Below are 23,072 nucleotides of genomic sequence, written 5' to 3' on the forward strand. Positions count from 1 at the left end.
CTTTGAACTTCTGTTGGCCTGCACATGGTGTCTGGGCCCGTGTGGACAAGCAAGCGCTGTCAGGCTTTCACACATCACAGACGTGTGCTAAACTTCCTCCTAGCTCTCTAATCATTGCTGGGCAGGGGGGGATGAAAGATGATAAAAACCCAAGTGATATAATGGCAACACATCTGTCTGCTCGCCTCTCATCTCCTCCCATCCACACGCTGTCAACAGCTGATGGACAGTTGACGGCTAGAGAGGATTTTGAGAGATTGACAGGTGACTGAGGGAACTCAGTCAGGGGGAAAAGTCAGGGGAATCACCACAGTCATGACGATCCATCCACTGAGGACCATAAATATCCACATAAAATTTCATAGTAAAATACCCAATAGTTGTTGAGGTATTTCGGTCTGGACTGACCGGCCGACATACTGACATTGCCATCCCCTGAGCCATGCTGCTACCATGCATAAAAAGGTCCAACAGATGCTGAAAAAATATATAAAGATGTAACTCTTAAAGGTTGGTCACACCCATTCTAGGTTTGCCCTTGTTTGTATGATATGTAAGTAATGTCCTAAATCTATCAGATTCCTATGCAGTCATATCTTAATGTTGCTATCTTCTCATCTCAAAAGGCTCTACTCTCAATTTATCAGCAGCATCCGCTTAATTGCTGCAATATAGATCAGCACCCCCTTACTTAATTAATGCAAATGGAGCAAACAAGCACTGAGTCTTGCAAATAATCTTCTGCCTTTGCTGTTCTATTGTTTTACAGAAGTGCTTTAAGCCCATTGTGTATGTGATTAGCTAATAAAGAGCTCCTAATGTCTTGTCTTGCACTCATGGCGCACATCCTCCTTTTAATCCATAAGCTCTTAAGGCAGCCATAAACAGTAAAGTGTACAGAGGCAACCTTAACAGTCCATACACATTCACACACACTTAATATCAAGGAGTGAAGAGCAGAGAATTGAGTGTGTGGATTAGAGTAATATACACCATCAATTAAAGATGGAGATAGGAAGCAAGACATTTTAATGTTGGCCTTGAGAGGCTTGAGTGGGCAGATACTTGGAATCAATAGCATAAGAAAACATGGCCTGATATATTCTACTTGTGTGTCTTTCATTTGAAGGGCAAAATAAAAAGCTGAAACGGGTTTGATGCATGATTTTCTCATCCTAAATTACACAAATATGAAAAAAAGACTCAACTTTTCCCATGTTATTGAGACGTGGAGAAGAAGACATACACACATGGTCTTCTGTGTCATGCATCTTCTTTACGCACTGGCCTTTTTTGCCTTCCAGCAGTTTAGTGCTTTACTTGAATGCTGTCCTCGAAGATGTGATACATTCAAATTCTCAACAATCCTTGGCCTACCTTGACGCCAGCCCCGATAGACTGCCCCAACACCTCATCATCACTTTGCCTCAGAGTAAAACCCTGGGATGATGCCAGCAGTAGGGAAGCTGCCCATCGCCTTCTCAGTGACAGCAAACATGCTTATTATTTGTGGGTTTCTCTTCACCCTGTCCGACACATAAGGTTATCTGGACCGGATAAAGAAGAGAAAGAGAGCGGTGTCCATGTTCTAGCCCCAGAGGCAGGATGAAGAAACACGCTGAGGTGGGGAGTCGAGAGGGGAGACGCTACGACTCACACGCAGTGGACCTATTGGGTTCACCCCCAGGGTGTGTATGAGTGTGTGTGGTTTGGGAGTGGGAAGGGGGTGTGTTTAGCCGTCTCCGTTGTGGTGGAAGTAACCTGGGATAGGGGACAGCGCGAATGGACGGAAAGAGGGGAGGGGTCAGGGGTGGATGAAGCGAGGAAATACAGAGAAGAAGGTCATTAAGATTATTGCTCCAGAGTGAGTTGTGGTGGGCACCGGGAAGGCGATATTACCAGTGCCTCAAGCCTTTGGTTATTTTCTCAAAACAGATAATAAATTAAAGGTGGAGCATCACGCCACAGAGGACAGACAGTGACTAATCTAAGCATTTAACTATGTGTCTTTGACATGTTACATTTTCATTACATTTTACCTTGAGGGCAGAGTGATGAGAAAATCCTACTGATCCATATTCAGCTCCATCCCAAAAGCTCCACGTCAGCGCAGCATTTCCTCCTCCTCTGCGGAAAACCAAGCATTCTGGATTTCACCGTGAAGCATACAAAAACCACAAATCAATGCTATTTCAAAATCATAGTCATGATTTCAACAAGTAAAGTCACTTTAACCCAACTTTTAATGTTCACTTTCCAAGAACTGACATACAACATTCATTTGCAGACTTTTGCACAGACATGGTTACCAGACAAAGTATCTTGCTGCCCTTGGAGATCCCTTGTTGCCACAATCTAGTGACACTACCATGTCAAAATTTCACCTTGTCCAATACTGAGGTTTATGACTTCATACATACAAAACTAATGACATTCCCATTACCCTCAGCTGACTTTGTATTTACTGCTGATTAGAAAATGTTGTCATGCTAACATGCTAAATCGAGATGGTGAACATGGTACCTGCTAAACGCTAGCACATTAGCATTGTCATTGTGAGGATGTTAGCATAATGATGTTAACAGTAAGCTCAAAGCACTGCTGTGCCTAAGTACATACCAGGTTATGCAAAGGTTAAGATGAGAAAGCGAGGTAAAGAACTGATGCTGAGGCCTGTTCTAATACTCGCAGACTGTTTCCAGATGTAACATCTGCGGATCGCTCCTTTCGGCCATTCAGCAGTTCAGCATTAGCTTCCAGCTTTGGGGGACAGTTGACTTCCTGTCTGCAGATCGATGGCTGGCTGTCTTGCGAGATCATCACACTCTGGCCATGGCTTTATGTGTGTATACTTTTTTGTGGTTGTGTACATGTGTTTGCTCCAGCATGCCTTGCTATATGTGCACGACTGTGTGACATACAGGAATGAAAACCTCTGTGTGAAATGGTGTATTCAGTACTGCAATGCTGAGGCAGGTTGTTAACTCAACATGGTGACCTTTGACACACTCCATGTGGTGCTACGATGGTCCTTCTTGTTACATTTCATTGGGTCAGGAGTTCACAGTCCATCCATCAATGTCCAGAGAGATTTGATGCCTATTTTTAGAAAGACTGAAGAGAAGAGAAGAGAAGAGAAGAGAAGAGAAGAGAAGAGAAGAGAAGAGAAGAGAAGAGAAGAGAAGAGAAGAGGTGTAGCAGTTGTGTTGTGATAAACAGCTGGGAGATTTATTATTCGATTGCTCCCTGGTTACCTGCAAATCATATTGTGGCATTTTCTCCTACTTGACCCAGCTGACTCAGCAGCACACTATCTTTTAAGTGTTGGTGTCCCACCTGAGGGGTTACAAACCACTTTTCCCCGGGGTCAGACTAACATCCTCTCCAGCTCCAACTCAGCAGTTAATGATCTAACACATGAACTTTTAACTACAGCAGCCACTCACTGCAGGGCCCACCTGCTGTTCATTGTTCTGACTTTCATACCACACCAAAAAACAACAAATTATGACAAGCTTGGTCTGACTGCCTAGGTAGGAATTCGAGAAAAAATATATCTTTGGTAATTCCTGTCTGTCCACATGAACCCTGGGAAAAAAGTAAATTGTGTTCTGTATGAATATATGAACAACAGAGAGCACAGTATTTTAAGGGGATTAATACCACAAATTTAAGCAGCAAATGTTCTTTAAAATTCAAAATGCTTAATCCTGTTCAATACCAGAGCACAGATTTGGAAACTTAAGAAAATTGCATAGAACATTGTTTTCATGTGCAATCCATTTTTATAAGATTTCCTTTGATCTACTCAAAATAATCCATCATAATTTAAAGTCTACAGGTTGGCTGCATTAATTTCCAAAATGAAATGAAACAAAGATGGGATAGAAAAGGGGAACAAATGAATGGGTGTGCCACAAAAAATATTTTTTCCCTAAAAACCGACATGAGTCCAGTTCAAAGGGCTCTTAGTTATTGCTTGTTCTTTCATAAAATGGGCAAGCAACATGATATCCTGGTGAGTTTGTAATGTATAACATATCACAATATGTTTCACATACATTACTGTAAAGCACTTCGATTTTGTGCAGTGTTTCTGTTGTTTTCTGTTGTTTTCAACTGTTCTTGTTTTCGTATACGTATCAATTTACTTTAAGGTAGTATTTTTTCACTGTTGTTTTGCCAATAGTGGAGTCAATATGCACTAACCATATAAAGAGCCTAAATGCAGCAAATGGAAGGAGGCCTGTGCAGTAACATGTCAATAGTGCAGCTGGGAATCAGACATTTGCTCTTTAACCAAAACACAGAGTCTCTGGAGATGGAAACCTCTGTGATATGCATATGATATACAGTTATTACCTGTAACTCGTGCCAAAATCACATATATATGCATCTACATATTCTTACACCTGAGCACATGTGTGCACCAAAACATAAATATAGAAAGTAAGACAGTGCATGTGCATCTATATGCATACAAATGGACACAGACTCACACACAGAGGCTAAGGAGAGGAAGGCACACTACCCCAGTATTAATTTTTCATAACATCATGCTCAATACAAAATGCAATAAGTGTTTCTTGTAAGACGACTCCCGGGCACTTACAGCACTTGAGCATGCGGCAAGGTTCTCCTCAGAGGTCCAGCCTACGTGTTTGTCTGACTTACTTTGTCTCTAGCAGGATGACATCTGATGCTGAAGACGCCCAGGGGCTGGAGGAGAGGAGAGGAGAGGAGAGGAGAGGAGAGGAGAGGAGAGGAGAGGAGAGGAGAAGAGAGGAGAGATCCTGTACATAAACACATGATTGGAGAGAAAGAATCAGAGGACGGTAAAATAGAGTCACTATGTTCCAAATCCTTCATAAGCAGATTCGCAGCACTGAGGAGGAACAGCGTTAATCTCTTTGTCCAATACCATGATACACAAATAGATATAATTCCTAGGCTTTTCATTATTCATCCAGACAGGTTAGGCTCCCTGTTGTCATCACCTAGACCTGGTCAGCTTACTCTGACCTGATCACCCTCATGTGTGGATACACATATCTTTAATATTCCTCTAAACCACTCTGACCTCCATCTCTAGGTGATTTTTGTGACAGTAATCCCCCTCCCCCTCAACACACACAGACACACACACACACACACACACACACACACACACACAATGCTCTTCTTCATATCATATCTTCCTATAATTGTATGGACACGATAAATGATGTAAGATAGCCCAGTAGTGACATGACTCCATCTCTAAGGACCAAAAGTGCAGCACTTCATGTTTAGGATGATGGATGGCAGGACATGATGTAGCTATGACATGTTTTTAGGATAGAGTAATGGACCAGCAGAAGGGTGTGGATAACCATCAGAAACTGGGGGTGAAGTACTGGTATTGGACCTTTGTGAATGAGTATCATAAGATAAACAATTGCTGTAATTGTTACCGTTCAAAGAGCTGAGTCAAATTCCTTTTTATTTATTCAAGAAGCTTTTTTACACTCTTCTGACCTATTTGTTATTGCACTAGGAAAATAACAACATGACTATGATCTGATAAACGCACCATTTATGTAGTCCACAACTTGCTTTCTCTCAGTTGTCAGTCAGTAACAGCCAACTGACAAATAAAGTTGTGTTTTTTGGTACATTTGGTATATTTTGGTACAGTGCATTTACAAAGCACTTGGAAATTCGGTAACATAGCATGGTAACATGTAACCAGGTATGTCCAAATTTTCCACACGCCTGTCATATGTCAGTTTATGGTAAAAGGGGTTCCTGTTTTCTCAAGCTAATTTCTAGTTTCTTAACATTGGAGTGCAACATTTCTCTCCGAAGTAACCAATTCCTCTTTGCAATTAGCTTTCTGGCTAATTGGTATTAGTGCAACAGAATCGCAGCAATCTCAGGATTTGCACGAGTCAGCTGTATGTTTGGAAAGGCCTTGAGAGAAAAAGGACATTGACACGCAAATGATTGTCTTGAACTTTATTGAGCGGGTACATTTAAGTTAATTTGCCGTTGGGAGTGGCTAATGGAAGTAGGCTCCTCCAGTAACTCTTAAAGAGTCAATCCACCTGATTTAGAGGAAGCAAGCACATAGATCTCTTGATTGACAGAGCTGTTACTCTGCATGTGACATAACTGACGGACAGGGAGACAGAAGGAGTAGGGAGGGGTTTTGGGAGCTTCTAGTTCCTGCATCATATCAAGATGCCCTCATGTACAGTATGTTCCAGATGTTGGAGTTATCCTTGTGGGATAAGCAGTCAAGTGTTGTTTTAAAGCCTTCAGGGTGAATCATAAATGTTGCACAGGGGACCTCATGAAAAATGCAGTACATATGCCCCCTTAGCTAAAACAGAGCACTGATGGACCTCTGGGAATGGAGCATGTTAGTGTAGCATCATGCTATGATTACAATCATAACAAGGAAGGGGCTTTATGGAGATGACATTAGAAATACAGGAAGTTAGTTAATCTTGGAAATTAGAGTTCATTACAGCCAAGATCTAAAGGCCTCAACTCTGAATATGAAAACATCATCATGGAAGTTAACAGAATATTGAATGCTGTATTTGGGGTAAAGTTTAATAATGTTACAAATGTTGTGTGAAATAGTGTGTCTGACAATAGAAATGTAGCTGGAAAAAGCTCTCTTCCTATGAGTTCACCTGACTCTGCAAGTGTCGATCTTAGTTATCGCCATATGACGGCGTGTGTGTGTGTGTGTTTGGGCAAATATACCATCAAGTCTTTTTTTTTTTTTTTTCATAAAATGTGCTTGTCTGACGATGCTCAAATACTCTTGTCTACGTGTGTGTGTGTGTGTGTGTGTGCATGTTTGCCCTTTTATAGATGTGTGTGAAGGACCCTGCAGAGGGGCTAAAAGTAAAGCGTCAGGCCATAATTGGGTTACACGGACCAGTGATGGATTAAAGCACGGCTAGGGAGACGCTGCAGCAACATTAGGGTGTCTGAGATGTCAGGGGCAGAGCGCTCTCATTAATCGCCTTGGCCCTTACATTACTGCATTAGTTGTATTAGCAGCTAGGAGTCGGCAAGCACTTTGGGATTTCTCGCTGAGGCAGGCCACATTCCTCTCTTTCCCTTCTGGGTACTTCGCAGAAGTGGGCATGGTCTCTACGGCTTTTTTTTTTTTTAAAGAAAGGGGGAGGAAGGAAGGAACAATCAAACTGGACAGAGAGGACCATTTATTTTATTTAAAAAGTCTATTTTATGTTTGAAACTTGGATTTGAGCGAGGTGTCTTGAATACAAATTAGTTGCAAGGTAACAGTAACCATTTGTCATGCTTTGGGTATGAGGAATAACTCCAGTCATGAGTCTCAAGTTTTTCTTGAAACTTGTTAGGTAATTTATAGTAAGTATATGCGCTCATGCACATACACACACACACACACACACACACAATCAGTCATCCCACTTATCAATAACCTAATAGTCCACGTGTGTGAAAATTGATTTTTAGGAGCATGTTCCGTGACCCCAGTCCCCCCTCCACCAACACCCCACCCACCCACCCAACCACACACACACACACACCTTCCCCCACCATCACAATATCAGTCCTCTTTTTCTTCTTTCAATTCCATCCATCTCCTTCGCAGTACAGAAATTTACACTGTAGCTGTTATTAATAAGCAGAAACTGATTTTGCAGCGCAGTAAGAAATATTACGTGAGCAGTCAGGGTGGTGTTGGTGACTGAGCCTCGCTGGGTATAGGTTGGGGAAAAGGGTGGAGTTTTGCATTTGCCTGATGGAGAGGAATGGGTGCCCCACCCGGCAGAGGTCATGAGTGAAACCCATATGAGGATGTATAGGCTAACATTAGTGATCCTGAACATTCAACAGTGGACACTCCCTCTTTGTGAAGTGAGAGCTTCATCACTCATTCCCTCTTTCCTTACCCCCCCCCCCCCCCCCCCCCCCCCCCTTAAGGGGTTTAAGTATGTGACTTAATCACAGCTGAAGTGTCCCTGATTGCCTCAGAGCTGCTGGTGGCCTAAACAAAACCCATAGTGTCTGTGTAAGCAGACTGTCTGATCCTATTATTAGCCACACCTCAGCTCTGCCACCTATGCTGTTTAAAACATCTGCTTTAAAGGCTTGGTTCCCCATTATTACAAATTATTTTCTCTAATTTTCCTTTAGTGGTATCTAGGCATCAGTGCTGGGCAGTAAAGCATTACAGTAATGTGATTATTTTTTGCTGTAATGAGTAGTGATCACATTTTAAAACATTTAGGTTGTGTACTTGTTAGCTGAGTTACCAGGAGACGCTGGTGCGGGGCGTTTGATGCAGGTGCTGGAGTTGTGTTCGAGCGATAACGCTTTATGAAAAGATGAAGAAACGCACCGACTGGTAACACAAAGATTTGCATGTTGTTTTCTTCTTAGGTACCAGCCAGTGACCGATAGCTGTTGACGGTGAGCTAATACCTCTGACTTGATAGTTGTTAAACTCAGTGTCTTATCTTCTACTTCTATGAGTCACGATGTCGCTAAGAAAGGCACCTTTGTCAGAGCTGTGTTGAGTAATGAAAGTAATGTAACAAAAAATAACTACATACGTTAATGTGATACATAATATGTCATATTTACTAAACTGCATTTTTCAAGTGACATGCCCAACACTGGTACAGGTTTTCCTTTATTTAATTGCGTTTTGAGATATCCAGATCTTTTGTGCCTCCCCATCAGTGTAATTGATGTGAATGGAAAGTGTTTGCAGAATTGAAAAATTACATTTGAAAATTCATCAGCAGCATCTCCTTCCATAAACAAAGCACCGGTTACACTGGATAACCCACAGACCTCCCGGTGAAAAGTTTTTACTGCAAGTCCTTCTATAGCAGAAATGGTCCTTATGAAAACTGTTGACTCTTGACCAACCATTTAATCTGTGCCCTCTTAAAAGAAGCAGAAAAGACCCATCATATTGGTTTACATAGATCACTTTCTCATGGCAGGATGAATGGCGAGGGGCAGAGGGCAGCGTGTGTGAGGAGGTGGGCAGAGGAAGGATTGTTATTGGATCACAGTTGCAAAGAGCACAATTTCCCATGAGTGTCCTTGGGTACCTGATCCATGCAAAGAAATACTGGACCCCCCCCCCCCCCTTCCTATTGTTCCTCACACTTACATGCAAATGTGCACATACACACACACACGTGCACGCGCGCGCACACACACACACACACACACACACACACACACACGTACAGGTATCTGTTTGTCTTGCAAGTGCCTCTGTTCACATGGAAGGGGTTGTCCTCCCGCTCCAGGACGAGGTATTAGCTTTCCCCTAAGGGAGAGTTCTAATTAGGTAATTGACTGATGTATAAAGCAGGTGCATGTATCTGTTACAGCCGGCTCGACCTGTTCATTATTAAACAGTGACCCACTCTGCCACTTGTGCCAAAGCCTTCAGTACAGGGGAGAAAGTGGCCGGGAAGAGCTTTCACAGGATCAGACGCACTCGTAATTACACTTGCTGGTTACCTGAGGCTTACCCCTTTACTGTTGCAGGTTGAACAAGAACCCCGGTGCTCCATTTCCCACTAACAAACACATTGCTGCTTCGCTGTCACTGAAAGAGCTTTATGAAAAGTTGAACTGAGGTGATTTGCAGGGATTGTTTCAGTTGTCTTACTAGGGTATTAATAGGATTTTATTTAGGGGAAAATGCACGTTCTCTGAGTTGTTGAAAATAGCATCATATATGACAGCTCACAAGACTTTTCATCCTCACACATTTGTACATCGATAGGCGAATGAAACTTGAGCTAGACTTGGTCAGAAAGGAGAGAAGAGATTTGCCAAGTGCCAGCAGGCAGCACTTCATTCTGACACTTTGACATCGGTGAAATATTTAAAGTATTGGGTTGCTGTTAGGTCTATAGCCCAGTTTATTCACATCAGGAGGCCCAACGATCGAGATATGGATTGATAGCGGAGACAGGAATTGATTCAAAGTGTGTGAGCGTGTGTGTGAGTGTGAGTGTTGTGTGTGCATGTCTGTGACAGCAACCTCAAAACGTGAGCTGCTTGGTCCATTTTAATTCAGCAAGTTACACATTTCATTTCCGAGTGTGTAAGTTACAGAAGCCAATGAGACGGGAAACAACAGTTTTTGAGCCAACTGTCTTTTGACTGAGCCAGGCCTGGACCCAGGCCAGCTTATAAAGTGTTACCATAAAAAACCATAAGTGACATCAAAATTTTAAATTGACTTATGAATATATTTTACTTTTTGTTTGTCCTCTTGCGCAAATAACTTAATTTAACCTTAATCACTCTTTTTCCAAGTCTTGACTTTTTTCGTCTCCAACCAACTGATTGATTGATTCGTTAGTTGGTTTGTAGCTGTATATTGATTGGCTGGTTTGCAGCCGTATTGTGATTGGTTGGGCCGTCCGTCCATCCATCCATCCCATTCTTGGGAATGCATATCTCAGTAATGCTTTGAGGAAATTTCTTCAAATTTGGTACAAACATTTGCCAGGACACAGGGACAAAATGTTTAGATTTTGGTGGTCAAGTATCAAAGATCAAATATATATGAGGAAATTCCCTGAAATTTGGCAAAAGCATTCACTTGAAACTGATTAGATTTTGGTGGTCAAAGGTCAGCGGTCATCAGACACGCCTCAGGATTAATATGGTTTTACCTAATCCTTGCCTATTGTATGCATTTTTATTTAGAATGTTGCAGTCATTATCTAGAACTGAGTGGCTGACAACTCCAATGTACAAATAGAAGAACTGGACGAAATGTAGGCCAAGAAGAGAGCTTCACTGTCTCCAGTTGGTATTACCTGCATCTATATTTAGTTATGCTGTGTGTGGCATTCAAGACTCTATATATGTAGACATATTTCATCAGAATCCATACTTCCACTCTGCTGAATAAAGGAAGCGAGGTCGAGAGGCTGCCCACTTGCTATGCTAGAGCATCTAGTATCCAAAAAGTCAGTTACCTGAGGACTGACATGGTAAATAAAGTAATGATAAGACACATAGGATGGCACCTGTATTTTTCTCTCCATGGAGTTCTCATTTCAACCAAATATGGCCTCTCCTCTCGTCTCCTCCAGCAAGCCTGCCAACAGATTACAGGGCTAGAGGCTCCAGTGCAAGGATTAGTTTCATATTGAATGTTTATTCCCAAACAATCCCTAATCTGATCTAGTCTGATCTAATCCCATCTACAGTGATCACTGACAGGGGGATCACCCCCTCACACAGACACCCACAGTAACACTACCACCCCTCCACACTGCCTCAGAGAGGTGAGGGGGTTCATTTTTGACATTTTTGTGATTGCTGTTTAGCTGGGATTCAGTCAAAACAGAAAAACAGATCTGGAATTTTAAGATGTAGGGTACAAGATTGACACAGATATTGTACCATTTTTATCAAAAAACATGTTCTGCATTTTATTTGTTTTGGTGAACTCACCGGTAGTCTGTCTTTGTACCACGGCTGGACTTACATTGAAACCTTACAAACAAATTAAAAATGTGATCCTACTGATCCAATGCACTATAATGCATATTTAGACCATCATTTGCTCAGATATTTGAGGCAGTCGAAATAGTTGCCTTGAAAAACAACTTCCCCAGCTGTAGAATTATTGTCATATCACATTGGAAAATGATCATTTTCAGTCCTCTTTGAACACTAATCCACTTTGTTACCCATCTTACATAAATGTACCAGTGGAACTTGTGCTCACTGTGTGACATAGTATGTACAGCTGTTGCAGACTGGTGAAGTGCCCAGAGTCTTTGATTCCCATATCCAATCATAAAGGCTTAGCAGTTATGCGATTCATTACACAGATGTAGCCACTCTTGACCACAGGGATGATCAACCTGTCTTGCAGGGAGACAATCAACTCCCCAAAAAAGAAAATTAAAGCAGCGGTATAGCTTGTGCCTTTGATTGGATTGGTCCTGATTACAATTCCCAAAAGCAAATAAAAACCTTTTTTGGAGTAGCAACACTAAAGGGCTTTTACTCGACAAGTAAGGTACAACTACAATCCCCTCAAGGCTGTCTGGAGATTTGTCCGGTTAAAATGAAACTGTGCAGCGATTTTGCATGACCAGTGTTTTACCTTTTACTCTTTAATTGTGCAGTGTTTAATGTTTAGCCACCAAAGATGGCCTCTGTGGGTAGTAATGTTGTTCTCTCTGTGGGATGGATTGCCAATAAAAATTTTTTACAGACATTCATGGTCCCCAAAAGATGAAGTGTATGAGTTTGGTCCTCAGTTTTCCTCTAGCCCCACTATGAGGCTGACATTTTGGGTTTAATGAAATATCTCAAGAATTCTAAGCCTTGAAATTTGGTACAGACTTTTATGTTCCCCACTGGATGAATTGTAATAACATTAGTGGTCCACTGATATTTTCCTCCAGTGCCGCCTTGAAGTTAACAGTGTAGGTTTTGAGTGAAATATCTCTGCATTTATTAGATGGACAGCTAAGAAATATGGTACAGGCAAATTTGCATCAGCCTCATATATACTTTGTGTTTAGTGCCATTTATGGTAGCAGGTGTAAGCATGCTAAGTTAGCCTTGCTAAGACACTATACTAAGATGGTGAGCATCATATACCTGCTACAGATCAGCAAAGCAAACAATCACCAAACAAGTATGTCAGTCTCTATGATGTTTTATGTGTCTTGTTGCTTCTATTATGTCTCTGTACATGACCTGTCCACTACCACAAAAGGTGGCAGCTCGTTGGTGATTTTATTATTTAATCTTACTTATGACTTTCCTGAGGGCCTCTTCCTAGTTCCACAGCCAAGTACAGTTTAAAGCCTACATCCTCTCCTCTTTAATGTGAGCAGGCTTCCCACTGTCCTAACTCCACAAGTCATTCCTCTCCATGAATATTGATGAGCATGTTCTTTTACACTGTTCTCCGGACCAACTTTTCAGTTCTCTTGTGAGACCCCTTTATTTACAATGACTGCAACCACTCCTAACACTTCACCAGTATCTCAGTTTCAGACACTAGATAAAAAGAAGTCCTTAAAACTCCAAACAGTCCACCTCTCTCCCTTCTGAACCCGACCTCTGGCCTTTTGGAAGTTCTGAACTCCCTTGAACTCACTCCCAGCCCCTTCCTCTTAGAACTTGTGTCCTCTCCCCTGAAGAGAGAAAGATGGACCTTCTTTTATTCCTTCCTCCTCCTTTCAAATGCCTGCCTTCACACACACAGCGGACTGTAAAAGAAGAAAAAAAAAAGCAAATAAAAATCATCTTTACGAGACAGTAGAAAGAGGAAAGAGCCTCCTCTCTGTGAGCCTTGTCACGTTTGGAGTTGACCTTATTCTACCCTCTTCTTTCTGAACCCCAGCATAGGATGTGTCAATAAGGACGCACATCAGCCATTCAACAATGATGAAGTCAAAGAGACTGTCTTGATTTGATGATATGACTTAGAAGGTTGAATTCAAAAGAACATCCTTTTCTTTTTGACTCTCTCCCTCTTTTTACCCACTTTTACCTGTTGGGCATTGATCATCATAAAGCAGCAAATTAGATAACAAGGAGCAGCTGCTGAGATGAACCGGGACAGCTAAGGATTTAATCTCGGTTTCTCAGATCTACACTGAAAAGGACTCTAGCCAGGATATCTGCACACAGAGAAAGAGACACCTCCCTCTATGATTAAAACAATAAATCTGATTAGCCTTCTCCTTCTTCATTTTTACAAGGAGTCTACGATGTGTGGGAGCTTTCTAACCTACCTTATTTCATTCCTCTCCCCAGGTGTTCTCATGCAGCGTGTGAAACCTGAGAGTAGATTAAAGTGCCAACCCCAGAGAGGAAAAAATGCTTTTAGGAACTTTTAAAACTGTGTTTAACAGTGTGTTTTTAGTGCCCACTAAAAACAAAACACTGCACCACATGGCCAAGATGGAGAGACTCAAAATCTGGTGCCGTTTTCTTGACACCAGACATGGATATCTCAATAACTACCACTCTGATTGATATAAAATTTGATATTGATATCAATGGTCCCCAGATGATGATTCCTGTGATACCTTCCATGTAGCACCAATCGTAACTTCCCGCTCACCAACACCGTGGTCCTTTACAATGCATGTCACTTGAAAACCAAGCAAGATATCCCTAAAAGTGGATGAATCCTGCATTGTTTTGCCACCATTGTAGCATTGACTGATTACCTGAGCAAATGCGTGCTCCCTTTTAAGGCTTCAAAAAATGCAAGACAGTCAGTATGAAGCTGTGCTTGTACTCTGTCAGTCTCTATGACAAAGTTAAACAAATGAAATAATTTTCAGTTCCTGCCATTGGGTGACACAGTCAGTGTAATCACACCAATAAACTTCCCATTCCTGGACAACAACCAAAGAGGCATTTAAGGGTGTGACTTATCTATTCAATGCCATCATAAACTCAGGATGTTATTGATATGAAAATGAAAGCCATAAATAAGTGCTATCACGATGCATTTATTTATGACTCTGATCTGGCAACATCTTTTGCTGTGGGTGGACTGTGGACTTTGTCTTTTAACTGTAGTCACCCTTGATAGTTTGGCTGCCAGCAGGTCTGCGTGTGACACGGTCTACAGGGGTCATTTGATTAATCTCTCCACTCTGTTCCTGAAATTCTATTTAACTGCTTTATCTGGTGACGTTCATCTCGAAATCAAAATATCTGTTTTTCCAGTCACAACTGCTGGACACAACTTCTCTTTCTTAAATTAAAAGAACAATTGAGAGTTAAAAACATGGCTAAAAGAAAATATAAAAAAACTTGGATATGATGGAGGCATAAGCGGGTGAAACTATTTCCTTATTTTGGTGCAACATCAGAAGAGGAGGTTGCCATTTCCCCTTCTGTGGAAACTCAAAGTCAAAGAACATGAAATTATATAAATTTAGGCTTTCTAGACCTTGAAACACTTAACTGTCTGCCAGGATTTGTCTGGAGAAGCTTGATGTTCATTTCATTCAGCTTGTGGAGCTTGAAACAACAGTGGTTTTCTTGTCAATAAAAGATACAGAATTGTATTTTACTCTCATGTCCTCTCTGACCAGGCCACTGACATGGGTGTGCTTGACCTCTTCATACCTGTGCTTGTAAAAGCAGCCACAGGGGGTCCCAACAAGTGAAGAAATGGAAGCCATGTGACACAAGACAGTGCCTATAAATATAGCCGAGATCACAGGGGCACTTAATGCAGGGGTGGGCAGACTGCCTTTTTACCAGCACGTCTACAACATCTTAAAAAGGTTCTGTCGTGTCATATGAAACCAATAAAACCCAAACACTTCCTCCCCGACAGGGAAAGGCCTCCTAACCTACCACAACTCACCATCTGCCGTCCTACCAGACTGCCCTTTTGGTTTTAAGCAATGTTCATTCTTACTTATTTCTGTGTGTGTGTTTTTTTTTTTGGTACCATTTCTCACCATGACTTTGAGTTATTCCTCTTTCTACGTTTTCTCCTCCCCTTTGAATGCCGTCTTGCACTCTCCCTCCATAACTGTACTTCCTTTAAATGCAAGTAAAGGTGAATACCGTACATTTGTGGCAGGAAATGGGTGCAGATTCATGGCTTGAGAGGATTAAGGTAAAAAGGATTTTCCAAAACTCCTTTGAGGAACTCCAGGGAAGCAAAAACAGAAAAGCCATGTCATGTATGTATATATTCCACGTGCACTTCACTTGGTTCTGAGGATTTGGAAGCAGCAGAAACCAGAGAATACTATCTAACATGCTAACTGTATGCAGGAGAATGAAAACTTCCCCTGATCCTCTGCATGTAGAAGCTGCTGCAGCATTACTTTGCCCTCTGTACCCATTCCTCACCCTGTTTCCACATTTTGTTTCTGATGATGACTTTGATCAGCACTCTGCCAGAGAATTAAGAGCTTATGGTATGATCAGGTCATTCGTCCCTACCCTCTGATATGACCCATAGGAGCACCTCCTGAAATAGTGCCTTTGTTGTCACGGTATAGCATTATATTAATAAACATATGGTTAAGTTCATGGAAAGGCCATGGTTTGGGAGCCTTAAGTACAAAGACTTGGTTAGGTTTAAGTAAAGACCATGGTGTGGGTTACAATAAGTACTTCCTCAAGGTTAGAGGACAGCTATCAACATGGTTCCAACAATAAACATGCTGTTTAGGTTGTGGAACGGTCATGGATTTCTCCTGAGTGTTGGTCCCGTGTTTTGTCCACCCATCAATCCGTCCTAACCTCCTCCTAATATAGATGTTTTTTTTCTTTACCTTCGCCACTAGAGATCATCTCACAATACATGGATCATAATGAGCTATTTGCACAGGCAAACTATGGGGTCATTATTATTTTTATTTTTTATTTTTATGAAGGACAGTCTCTCCTGAATGGTTACCCACCACAGCTTCCAAAAGGACAAAAAACATGCCCATGTGAACACACGCGCACATTTTCTAAAGACAGTACATGTGTATGCAAGTGTGTGTGAGGGTTAAGAAAACATGGTTGCTCAGCTGCAGTGCACACTTACTATATGTGCACAGGAAAATATCATTCTTAGCAGGTCATGCTATCTCATCAGTGTTGTATCTGAAGTGAGTACAGGAGGTTCAATTACACCAGTCAGCCACTGTCAATTAGGGCACCTGTGTCAACAGGTACAGGCTCACATGTCATGATAGGAGGAAATTACAGCTCTTCAAAGGTCCATGCAAAGAACAATGTAAATCTTATCTATTATTAATCATTAACAATGAGGAGAAACAAGATAATAACCAAGTAAATAGTTTAAAAAACAAGATATTATATCCTAATTATTACTTTCATTTTTTTCAATATATCATCCAAGAATAACATCATACAACATATTCTCACATATTCTAATGGTGGTGCACTGCTCAGTATGGTTAGTCTAACTATAAACCTGTTTGCCTGAATGGGATGCTAGTAAATAAATGACATAATAAGAATACAGATGATATATTGTATGATATATTATACTTAAAAATATAATATTTTTATATATAGTATTTTTCAAGGTTTTTCAAATTGCTTGTATTTGAATGTATTAACAAAGCCCCCTCTAACTGTGAATACACACGTGGTGCTCATCAATAAGGATCCATGTATTCATATTTGTACTTTTGACTGTATGCATCATATCATACAAGCAGATGAACAGATAAAATGATATGCCTACACACTGCAAGGACATAATCTGGCGTATTTAGACAAGGTCAGAGATTCTCCACTGAGGCATCTGACTGAGCAAAAAGCTCATTTAGATTTGCAGTTGGCACTGGAATGATTCTTTATAACAGAAAAGCCTGAATAGCTGTAGAGTACTGCTTTGTACTTCTGGACAGAGAGCGGGAGGGGAGGATATGATGGTTCATTAATGGATTACAATTCAGACTTCCGTGTGGTGAGCTCATTGTTTCCACAGTGGACCGTCAGGTCACGATTAAATTGAATAAATGTTCTGCAAGCAGTTCAGATCAAGGTTATTTCACTAGCTCTATTTGGTTGACATTGTTTAGTTCAAGCAAATAATTTGTACAAGTGTACTGTTGACATTTTATTTTATTATTTATGAATATTACATAAAAATTTAATATATTGTGTGGTGATCTTCTTATTAACAGTGCTCTGCTGATTGGTTGCATGAAATAAATATACAGCAGCAGGATCCGGACGTCAGTAAAAACACAAACTGTACCTGATGTATCACTCAGGTTGTCAGCAGTGGACAGAAGATCCTCTCTCTTTGAGTCACTCTTTGGGACAATGAAATTCTTTAATCAGACCGTGGCCTGCTAATGAACGGAGGTAGGTAGACAGCCCGGGAGAGAAGAGGCAGAGAGGAAGGCAATTTCTGGAAATGATTACAGACTCATTTCCTTGTTTATCCTGCCTTTGAAAAGAGAAAGAGAGACCCCCTGCCCTCTACCCCCATAGGTCCTCCACTTATTGTGTCACAACTGCTGACGCCCCCCCACCCCCCCACCCTCCCCTACCCCACCCCCACCCCAGCACCCATCTAAGCCCCTTATTGGTCCATCCCTAATCACTCTTGCTCCATGCTCTTTCACTTTTACTCCTGTGCTTTGGCAGATTTGTTTCACTCTTTCAATAAACTATTCCCTTCGTTCCTCCATCCTTTCTTTCCATTTCCCTCGCTGTCCCTCTTTCTTGCGCTCTGCTCCATTGTGGAATTGAGGGTCCCACTTGTAAACAATTTCCCCACAAGATCAAGCTGGGTCCCGTCCCTTTTCATATTGGGAGTCTGGCTTACCCCGGCCCTTGTCTGCTTCAAGTGGGCGAGCTGGCTTGGACTGAAGTTAATGGCTGGAAATCTCTAACTAACCTCTCCAACAGCTGTCTCCAGAGTCCCCTCTTTCTCGTCTCCCCTCCTTTAACCATGTTTCCCCTTGCTTTTTTTTTCTCTCTCTCGCTCTTTTGCTCTCTCCGTCTCTGCCAAAAAATAGGGGATGAGGGCGCTGGTTGATTGGAGGGGGGAAAAAAACCTCTAGGAATTTTTCCAGAAATGTGCCTTTTCCTCCAACAAGTGGCTCAAGGCCGGAAGAAAACCAAGGAGGTAGAGCAGAAGGGAAAATGAGGCTCTAAAGCTCCTTTTCTCCCTCTATTTCTCCCTCTCTCTCTCCTCCTTTCAGTAAAAAGAAGAATAAGGAAAGGCCCTCCATTGGACATGTCTTTCATTTTGAAACACAGGTTCAAAGGCACTGGGAGATTTGGGGCCTTTGTGAGGGTTTGAGAGTAATGATGAGAGGGGAGGAACAACATCCAATTCCAAACAGCTTCCTGGCCTATTCTACACAGAGTCTCTCCAAGCCCTCGGCTGTAGAGCTGAGGCCTAATCCACACAAATCTACACTAGCTGGAAAAAAAAAAGCTGTCTCCAGCCTTCAAGTGGGTGAAAGTACTATTGGAGTGGAGGCTGCTGGCTGACTGCTGAATCCCAGTGGCTGCCTGTTTAGCTTTCGAGCAAACACATAAATGGAAGGTCAACAGCTCCTCCGGATTTATAAGATAATGGGTATAATCATTAACACAACAATGAAATATCATTGTTCAGACAATTAACGCTCCTCTGTGGAAGAGTAAAACACAGATTTATGAATAATAATTTTAAAAAAAAGTCAAAGTGAGTGTGAGAGGCATGTATTTTCCTAGAAAAAGCAATAACGTAAGCACAACGGTACACATACCTGGCTTTAACACTGAAATGTCTATTCTAAACTCTTATGATTTTGGTTCATTATCCAGCTTGTATGTTGAAAATCTCTAATATAAGTAAAATTTCTAAAGAGAAAGCTGCTTTAACTGGGACTTTAAATTAGGCAGATTTGCACCAAATACACATTTCAAGTTGTTTATATTGTCTAAATGTTGCAATTCACAAAAAATAGCATGTCTAATTTGTGCTTTAATGATATATTTTAACTCACCGCATTATCCCATTATTCAGGAGTGTAATGCATACATTAGTTCACAAACTGTAATCTGTGTTTCAGTGTGTTTCCAAAAATGTAACAAGACTGTTTGTCGACTGACTGTGCGATGAGAGTTGACTCTGCCATCGTCAGACACTCAGATGCCCTGAAGAGACAGGTGACAACCTCCCATCATGCCACATCACGCCCTCTCTGTGCCGGTGACACACTTAATTTGGCCTGGCAAGGAAGCATTTAACCCAAGATTACATTAACAGACATTCAAAGCAGGCCAACTGGCATATAAAGACATAGGATGCACATACACTCACATCTGCAAAGAGAAATGCACACAAACAGAAAAAAACATATCTGTAACTAAATAATTTTTTATCCATGACATACATATATACATGAATAGAGCAGAGTCTACCACTGATGCATCTTTGTAATGCTGTGCATATTGCTTAATTATAAGCTGATATAAATATATATATATATATATATATATATATATATATATATAATAAGCATAATAAATTAATGTATTGGTGTATACATGCTTTTGACACACAGCCACACACACTCCCACGCTAAAATGCAAAATGTGTAACAAATACAATACATGCACACAAGTCCACAGGCATACAGTATTCTCATATGCTGTAACATGCAGCACCTAAATTTTTTTTTTTTTTTTAAATGTATAAATATGTATGGGCACACAAGGACACACACACACATACACACTGCCCCTGTGTTGTCATGCTGATGGTGGTCACAGGCCATGAGGACTTATGAGCAAGATCCTGGCCGACATGCCCTGAAAGAAAGGATTTGTTGTCCTCCTTCATCACACCTACCTGTTTTTTTCACACTTGGCTTCCTCCTTCTCTTTTCCTCCCTCTCTTCCATCTTTTTTTTTTCTCTACGCTGAGCAGATATTTCAGTGCCGCAGGACCCTTAACCCCCCCCCCCCGAATCCGGTCATCGAACATGGGCACCAGCTCACAATGCCACCCCCTCTTCCCACCTGCAAAACACAAACAAACCCTCCCTCCTTCATCTGTCCTCAAACAAAGAGCCCTCCCTCTCTTCTCCACTCTCCTGCGCTGTCAGTCCTGTCCAGCTTTTCACTTACAATTAGCTGTGGCGGGCTTCGCACTCATCAACTGTCGTGAGTTTAGCACCCAGTCACGAGGGGGCCTTGACAGATCAAGCTAAGGCACCCTGACACCACTGGTGTGAAAGAAGATTCTAATTCCGGATAATTAGCTGACGAGAGCATGTAAGAGGGGGGAGGGGGGAGCTGAGGCAAAGTGGCAGTGCGTCGTAAGCACTTTCTGTCAACTTACTGTTGATCTCTATTCTTTCTTGCTGTCTCTCTCTCTCTCTCATCCATCCATCCATTTCTCTGTCTGTATCCTTCATTTTCCTTCTCTCCTCCACCTGAACTCATTCACACATCTCTCCCCAGGGACCAGCGATGAGACACTTCTTCCTCATGTAATGCCAAGGAGCTTGCAAAAACGTGACCCTAAGTAACCTTAGATAATCCCATATTTTGAGTGTTCGTCCATGTGTAGAATCAATGATTTACTGTTAAACGTGAGGTTTTTAATTGAAAAATTCATGCAAATACGATTATTTTGACTGTAATGAAAAAAAAGGACAGTGCTTCAACCTGCAGGGATCGTTCGGTTTTCAAACAATATTTTGTTTTTAATCAATGCATATATGTATAAAACAGCCTGACACAGATTCTAATGGCAGTCTCACCAACAGCTGCATCAGCACAAAGACGTAGATCAACGATATATTTGTATTTCATTAGATCTGCTGACCCATGTTCAGATGCTGCTGATATAAGGTAAGTTTTCATCCCTGTCTTTTTCCTGCACATTTTCAATTTGCAAATAAATAAAAAAAATGAGTGGAAATGTTGGGTGTTCTAAAAAATTTGGAAAGATCACAAAAATGTTTTTAGAGTTAACTGAAGTGGAAAAGTTAGTGTATCAATAAAAGCTCCACTGAAGATACCGAATGCAGGGGCAGATGTAAACATCATCTCTACAGGGCAATAATGAGACTGTTATATTTCTTAAATTAATACATGAAACAAACTCCATAAATTCCATGTTTGCACTGTTTTCCACATTGTTTTTGATTGGCTCTCTTTTAATTGCGTCACATTGTTGCTCCCTCTTCTTCTACAATGGTTTTAATGGCACACAACTGGACAGTTAGCACCATCAGCTGTTTATCTTAACCAACCAACTCCTAATATTTGCAAGACTGCAGTGGAAGGAAATGTGAATTAGATCACATTTCCTCTTGCCAAATTGGATGGAAACCTATCTATGGACTCCTGTTTGAAAATTTTACTCCTATCAGCCAAATCTGTGAGTTACCAACTCTGTGTTCTTGAGATGTTGTCTACTAGTTTGCAAACATATTTGGAGAAAAACACAAAATGCTGTCTAGAGTATGTTTTTCATCAACAAAACGAGGAAAATTCTGATTTAATAAAATATCTGAGCCTAACAAATGAAGCAGGTATCAAATTCTGTGCTTTGTTAGCTCATCATCCATCCATCATCCATCAATCCAGCTCTCTTTGACTTCTGTGCAGTTAAAGTACAAAGTACTTCTTGGAGGTGGACATAATCCAGGCAGCAAATATGTTTCCCTCAAAGCATCCTGGGAAACTTCCTTTAGTTGCAAATAATATAGAACTTTGAGGAGACAGCATTAGTGTGTGCACTAGCACAGCATGACAATGAAAACTCTGTACGTCCAACAACATTTATCAAAATGTAAGTGCCCCACTAATTATAAAGCTGGCTAGTACAATGAATGACCCTGTTATTTGCTTGGGGCATATTGTCACCAGGCAATTCTGTAAGCAGACGGTGTCATGTGCTCTTTGGATGCCCTAGTTCTTTTGGTAGTCTATAGTGGCCATTGTAACTGCATTGAGCAAATAGCACAGATGCTGCTGATGATTTTCACTTTTATAAACAGTAGTCCATCAAGCCCAGTATTACACAATGCCACCAGGGCTTCTCAAAGGGTCAGATCTGTATGGGATGTATGTATGACAGGTGCCTGCACTAGATAGCGGTGCATGACACAACAATGCAATGAGTGAGAAAGATAAGAGTGAACATGTACTTGGTTATGATCACATATAATGCAAATGTGAACACACACACACACACACACACACACACACACACACACACACACACACACACACACATATATATATATATATATATATATATATATATATGTAAATGCACAGGCACAGATGCACAAAAGCATTAGCTACACACACATATATACAGCACATCCTCAATGTCAAAGCATGCGCCTTACACATTAGGGCACAGATACACACACAAGTGCATGATCACACATGCACATTCCAAAATGCAGATGCAGACACACACACACACACACAGGGCGAGAGAGCCTAGCTATCTTGGAGGGAGTCTTGATGTAATGTGGGCCTAATGCAGAGTGACATTTGTGATGTCAGATTCTTTGCACCACCGGCTG

This window comes from Trachinotus anak, unplaced genomic scaffold (assembly GCF_046630095.1).
Source record: "Trachinotus anak isolate AG129_WGS33_773 ecotype Australia unplaced genomic scaffold, CSIRO_AGI_Tana_v1 ptg000028l, whole genome shotgun sequence".
NCBI classification, from domain to species: Eukaryota; Metazoa; Chordata; class Actinopteri; order Carangiformes; family Carangidae; genus Trachinotus; species Trachinotus anak.